The sequence below is a fragment of the Equus przewalskii genome, chromosome 15 (genome assembly GCF_037783145.1).
Source record: "Equus przewalskii isolate Varuska chromosome 15, EquPr2, whole genome shotgun sequence".
NCBI classification, from domain to species: Eukaryota; Metazoa; Chordata; class Mammalia; order Perissodactyla; family Equidae; genus Equus; species Equus przewalskii.
This window is the reverse complement of record NC_091845.1, coordinates 47,421,076-47,427,075: the sequence shown is the minus strand read 5'-3', so window position 1 is coordinate 47,427,075 and position 6,000 is coordinate 47,421,076. Positions and strand designations below refer to the sequence as shown.

The window sequence follows — 6,000 nt, the reverse complement described above, 5'->3', positions numbered from 1 at the left end:
TTCTGAGGTACTAGGGGTTAGATCTGCAACATATGAATTTGGAGGGGACACAATTCAGCCCATAAAATGTGGGGATTGTCAGTTGCAGCCAAAGATTCTGTGGAGAAATCCTCTGTAGTGTTAGCAAGTTACTTAATTTTGGCCATGAGTCCACTTGTAGTCCTGGGAGGTCTTGCCTTCTGTGGAACACAAAGCTGATATTCAAAGAAGTGACACTGACTCAAATATGGCCTCGGAAGCTGTCTTTCTGGGACTGAGAACGCCACTGCAAAAACGGCAAACACCAGAATTTAAATAGGAATAAAAAGGTAGCACAATGAGTGTTCAGTGGGACCTCCATACTTTGATTGCATAAATTGTATATCATTCCATATATTATGGAGTAGAAGATCAAAGACAGGACTTCACAAAAATTTGCCATTAAGGACCTTTGTTGTACAGGTTTGAGGAGTCCTTTAATAAAGACATCCACTGCAAGAGAAACAAAGAGCTGGCCTGACAGTAGGAGAGAATCAATCAGCATATGTTTACAACTCGTTACTTAGAGAAAGAATGTTTAATTAGCCATGAAGTTAGTGTACAATGAGATTTATATTGGATGTTTACAGTCTCGTTGGATTGCTTCTTCAAGGTTCCCTGGATGATTCTTTTTTGCACACACTGAGACAAGAGCCTAAAAGGAAACTTGATGACGATGTTGGCATTTATACCACCACGTCATGCGGGGAGCTCTGGGAATTCAAGAGGCAAGGCTGCTGTTGGTTGGATTACATTCAGAATTGTTCTTTCATCTTTCAAATCATTTGTGTGTAGTTCTACACACAAAAAATGAAATTTAGCGGAATCACAGGGTTACAAAACCCATGAAATTGAACAGAGGCACAGAGTTATAGGATTCAATAGTGTGACCTCCAAATCTTAGGAAAATGATAAGAAAGCGTGTCTAAGACTGAAACCAATATTACCATGTTAATTGAACGAGATCCATCATTTACAGAAATCATCCACTGTAAGAGATGGTTTTTAAAAGTTTTCATAAATTTAAACGCAAAGGGTAACTCTCATAGAATCTTCGAAATCCAATCTCAGTTGTAATTGGCCTGAGGTACTCTTGTTCCATTAAATGTGTAAGGGCATGCATGTGAAAACATTAGCCCTGGGGTTGCGTGTGTATGTACATGTGTGTGTTAGGGAGGAGAGTGTGGATGGCTATTTAATCTGCACAGAGTATGGACACAGGAGCCTAAAGATAGGCATTTGTCGGTATAACTCCACCTCTGTTCATGGCTGGTGGGTTTGGCTTGTGGCATGTGGGGTGAGGTATAGTGTGGTGGGGTGGGATGGTTGCTACAGTGGGGTGGCGCATTGGCAAAAGGGTCTGTGTTTTGGTGAGTTGAGCTGGTGTGTGGTGTGGTTGGACTTGGCGTGTGGTTTGATGTGGGGTTGAGTTGGTGTGGAGCGGACCCCCTTGGTGAGGGGTTTGGCATGGGACGCTGATTCAGTGGGATGGGGAGGTGTGAGACTGGAATGTGTGAGTGTGTGTGGGGATATAGTGTGGAGATGGGGGGGTGTGTGTGTGAGATATGGTTGTAGCTTAGTTTAGCTTTGTTTAGATTTTCTTTTGCCCTTTGTTTCAGTCTTTGTTTTTGTCTTTGTTTGGCTTTTGTTTTGTCTTTGTTTCACTCTTTGTTTAAACTTTCTTTGGCTTTTGTTTGGTCTTTCTTTAGCCTTTTGTTTAAACTTTGTGTGGCCTTTTTGTAGTCTTTGTGTAGCTTTTGTTTTTAAGTGGATCTTGGCTAAGAACTCATCAAAAACACCTTGTGTAATGAAAAACCCGGATATATAATCTCTCCCTATATATTCTCCATGCATTGAGGTAGCCTCAACCCCTCCAGGGACCTGGTACAGACTTGGAACTTGTTTCATACAACACCTGCTACTTGAAGGTAAGAGGCTTCCATTGGTTTTCATCTTACTTCATGTTGTACTTCATCTTCAAGTGGCAAGTGCACATTTTTGTACAGGCCATTTCATTATATCCCAGGGGAAACTTGCTGTATGTAATAGCAGTCAAGATTGGGAAGATTGGGAAGACATAAAAGGAAGGAGAAGACAAGAAGAGAAGACACCAAGCTTATTCTGATGTGGGCAGACGGCCCTCCCGGAATGTTCTGGCTAATGTTTGGGAATTGTCTGAGCCTGGGGAAAAGCTCTGAACCCTAATTCAGATTCTCTCAGGTTTAAAGCCCCATGTTCCTGGAGCCAGATCAAGAACGCCACTGACCTCTTCGTTTTCTATTTCTCTTTTTATTATTTGTCATGATTTGAAAATGAGTTTTCTTCTTATCTAGGGCAACTTCTTTCTTCATACAGCTGGGTTTATGTGTGGGGGATACTAATGGAACAACAAAGCCACAATCTTGTAGGAATTTTGTCCCCTGCAGACCAGCAATCTTAAATGGAAGGACATTATGCTTTGTCTTATACAGGATGTCAGAAATCATAGTTTTTCTGGTTTTGTGGTTGATAGGAAAAAAGAAAAGATTATGTGTCAGGGGAATAAGGTCATGAACTTGGCTAGCGTTCTAGGAAGAAAATGTGGGGAAGAATTTCTAATGCTTTGTGAATAAAACAGGGAGGCAGAAAACAGACTGCTGTCAGCTGCGCAACTATATCACTTTATGTTTATTTAGAATAGCAGGAGAATGCCCTGGTGGGTGGATTTTAAAAGTTGTTTCAGATTTACAGAAAAATTGCAAACAGTACAAAAATTCCAGGTGTACCCAGATTACTCGGATTTTGACGTTTCACCACATTTGCTTTATCGTTCTTTCTTTCTCTGTGTACACATAAACATATTGTTTTTTTCTGAGCATTTGAGATTCAATTACAGACATGATCAAAATCAGAAAATTAGCATGGAGAAAATACTATTATTTAATCTACAGACATCTAGATTTCATCAATTGTCCCAGGAGTCAATCCAGGATCATGTATCACCTTTAGCTGTCACTTCTCTTTGGTCTCCTTCAATCTGAAGCAGTGCATAAGACAGTCATTCTCTTCCATGAGCTTAACAATTTTGGAGAGTATAAGGCCGTTATTTTGCCAGAGGTCCCTCAATTTGGGTTTGGTCTGATGTTTTCTCATGACTAGATCCAGATGATCCAGTTTTGGAAGGAAGATGCTTGCATTTTAGGTCATAGATATCCAAGATCATACTTGAAGCTGATTGTACAAACTTTTAATTTACAGTCTTGTTTATCTGATGGTAACTAGGATTTAAAATGAATACCTAAAATCTTACAAGAAAATACAAAAAGTCAAAAATCCAGAGCAGATTTACAGATAATTTACAGATAATTCTCAAGTATTCACCAAAAGAGTCTAAGTGCTGCCCTTTAATGCTAAGTGGTAACTATAATGACATGTCCATGAACTTGGTAGGTCTGTAGGGTGATATTTCATGTAGATTCTTTGTGTGTGTTGGATTCATGTCCACTGCTCTATTCATTCATTCATTTCATAAACGTAATAACTTCTTTCTAAGCAAAACCATCTGCTGAAGGCAGATATAGTTCAATAAAGAGCTGTCCTGAATAGTCTCTCCGGGCTCCCTGGCCACCTTTAGCGTGTTGACAGTTGCCTGGTAAAGAAAGAACTTGCATTTTGTTTGTTTCTAAGTGGGAACACTTCTGTTTGGAGGTGGCTGGAAGTTTTATTGTTCTAGAAGTGGAGACTTTGACTTCCCAGGAGACTTTCTTTGTTTTGGGAGAACTACTGAAATGGGTTCTTTAGACATGCAGATATAAAGCATCCTTTTTTTTTTTCCCCTTGGAGAAAACTCTGAAGTCACTATAAATCTGAATGCGGGGCAGCTGATTAACTTGTTATACGATCTTTGTAGAAATGTGAATGTGCTATGGCTTTAACAGGACTGTTCCCTGGATGAAATAGATAAATGTTTTCTTTCCTAAATATGGAATTAGGTTAGAAGTTTGGGTTCTGCACATGGTGCTATTTAATGTTGGGGACTCAACTTTGGGGAAAATATAGCATTAGCTATTATGATTGCCTTATCCGGGCCATAGAAGTCACCCTGGAGCTTGAGAAAGTGTTTACCACTTAAAGGAATGTGTGATGTGTTCCCATGAGATGAGCCATCTTGGATGGAAAATGAGGGCCTCCTTCTCTCACTCAGCCCACAGAATTCGGGGCCAGGACATGGAAGGCTTGGAAGGACAGGAGAGTCTTGTGGATGGGAGTTGAGTTGCTTTCACAACCTGGAAGTCTACTGTGCTGGACTGGGCCCCAAGGATTAGGTTCCATCATGTGGGCTCCAAGAGTGATCTCTTCTATTGGCTGTGCAGGCCACTCTGGCTTCTGTTGCTTCTGTTACCCCTAAAGCATTAGGTAAAAGCCTGATGTTACCTGTGCTCTGAGTGGTTAAGGGGTCAGTTTTAAAATGTACCTGGGATTTTGTTTTTAGATGTAGTGAGGCCAGGAGATCAGGAGATGATTGTCATTGAAAAGATAGTGTGTTACTCACAGTTCCCAAGAGAAGGGAGAATGCCAGGCCATGCAGGGCTGCATGGAGAAGCACCAGGGTCGGTCAGGAGTCAGAAGTAGTGAGGGGAAAGCATAGACAAGAGCCTTTATTGTGTTCTTTGTGGGGAGGAATGGGCAAGGAAGGGTAAGCAGGGTAGGTAGGTTTAGGATGGGCTAGTTCGAATAACTTCAGTGGGCTCAGGGGTGTAGGGTCTGTTCTGAGTAGTTTGGTAGCTGGCCCTGACGTGATTAGGACAGAGGAATATCAACCCAATCTGTGAGAGGTTGATAAAGAAGGTAGTTAGCTAGTTTAGGTTCTGGATTGGTTGGTTTGCATATGAAAGGCACGTTCACAGGGGAATCCTTTGCTATCTCTGGGAATTAGATAGCTTTAGGAGGGGCAATCTCTTCAGGATTAGCAAGGCCCCAGATGCCAGAGCATCAAGACTATAGAAAATAAGAAGATATAGTTTATACACAGTCAATGTCCACTTTTAGAGTGAATGGGGCTAGGGAAAGGAGAGCAGCACTTAGACTCTGGAGCAATAGCATTTAAGAGCTAGGACTTCTGATACAGACAAGCTCATGGAATGTGTATCTATTTCTTATGGGAGTCCGAAAATTAATTATGAAGATAGAGGAATGGATTTTCAGTGATCCACAGCGGTGGGTATATTAGCTTTATATTGCTGTGTAACAAATTACCACAAACTTAGCATCTTAAAACCATTCCCATTTATCATCTCACAGTTCTGTAAATCAGATGTCCAGGAGGCTAGGTACTCTGCTCGGAGTCTCACAAGGCTGAAAATGAGATGTTGGTTGGCTAGGCTCTTATCTAGAAGCTCTGGGGGAGAATCTACATCCAAGCTCACACTGGTTGTTGGCAGAATTTATTTCCTTATGGTTGTAGGACTAAGGTCACTGGCCTCCTCTACCTTCAAGTCAACAATGGTGGGTTGAGCTCTTCTCATGCTTTGAATCTCTCTGACTTTCTTCTGTTGCATTTCTCTGATTCCAGGTGGAGAAAGTTCTGGGCTTTTATGGGCTCATGTGATTAGATTGGGCCCACCCAAACAATCCAGGGTCATCTCCCTGTTTCAAGCTCTAAACCTTAATTACATCTGCAAAGTTCCTTTTGCTATGTAACATTACATACTCATAGATTTCAGCAATTAGGATTTAGAAATTGATTGGGAGGGTCATTTTGCCCACCACAGGGGGTTTATCATTAATGTAAGCATTGAGCACTTGATTAAGGTGGTATCTGCCAGATTTCTCCATTATAAAATTACTGTTTTTTTCTTTTTAATTAATAGATATTTATTGGGGGGTTATTTTGAGACTATGCAAATACTGTTTTTCCTTAAACTTTCACCTGCTAATTATAGCATCCGTTAGTGAATGCTGCTTGCAGAAATTACTACTGTGGTGTTCTAATGGTGATTTTCG

At 40.9% G+C, this 6,000-nt stretch overlaps 1 protein-coding gene across 11 annotated transcripts in view; it reads left to right on the top strand.

Moving 5' to 3' along the window:
- The first annotated feature begins 1,556 nt into the window (after positions 1-1,556).
- Positions 1,557-6,000, top strand: part of MOBP (myelin associated oligodendrocyte basic protein) — a 47,126-nt gene continuing 42,682 nt past the window's right edge. For 7 of the 11 annotated variants that reach the window (XM_008514115.2, XM_008514111.2, XM_070577194.1 and 4 more), the window contains exon 1: positions 1,810-1,946. The gene's annotated coding sequence lies outside the window, so the exon portion shown is untranslated. Of the gene's footprint in view, positions 1,947-6,000 lie in introns of all 11 variants that reach the window. The other 4 variants (XM_008514114.2, XM_008514110.2, XM_070577188.1 and 1 more) reach the window with 2 other exon arrangements.